Source organism: Penaeus monodon, chromosome 31 (genome assembly GCF_015228065.2).
Source record: "Penaeus monodon isolate SGIC_2016 chromosome 31, NSTDA_Pmon_1, whole genome shotgun sequence".
In the NCBI taxonomy this organism is placed as follows: Eukaryota; Metazoa; Arthropoda; class Malacostraca; order Decapoda; family Penaeidae; genus Penaeus; species Penaeus monodon.
The window spans coordinates 3,145,975-3,146,566 of NC_051416.1; positions in this window are offsets into that span (position 1 = coordinate 3,145,975).

Here is a 592-nt window from a genome sequence, read left to right on the forward strand (position 1 = left end):
AACCAATATTCCTTGTCATCATTACGTGATTTTAAGAAAGGTTCTTAGCTCCTCCCTGTCTTGTTCTCCTGATATCTCTTAAACTGTAGTTCTAAAGCTGAGGAAGCTTTAGTTTCGCGAAGGGATTAAAAAAAAAAAAAAAGCTTTGTTCATATATATTCATTTTTTAGATATATTTTCTTACATTTATGATAGTTTTCTATATTTGGAGTGAAGCAGGTGTAGTGTGGTATAGACAGATTTTCCAATATGTTGCCGATATTGCAATGTTGCTATGCGGTGTGCTGCCATAGCGTGGTAAAGTGATACTATAGTGAGATGTAGTCTATAAATATATGTTGTAATAAAAAAAAGATAGAAATAGATACTGCAGTGTTCAGATACACATTTCAACATAGTGATGTACCCAGAACTGTGATAAATGTGGTAGTAAGATTGTGGTAGCGTTGGATTGCGCGGTTGTGGTGGTTGCAAAGCTATTCACTGAGGATTAGTGGCATGCGTAGTGATAGCTTGCGGTAAGTGATCACGGAAGGCAAGTCCAGTGTTTTTTTATGAATGAAAATAAACGTCAAAGGAGCTACTAAAATTG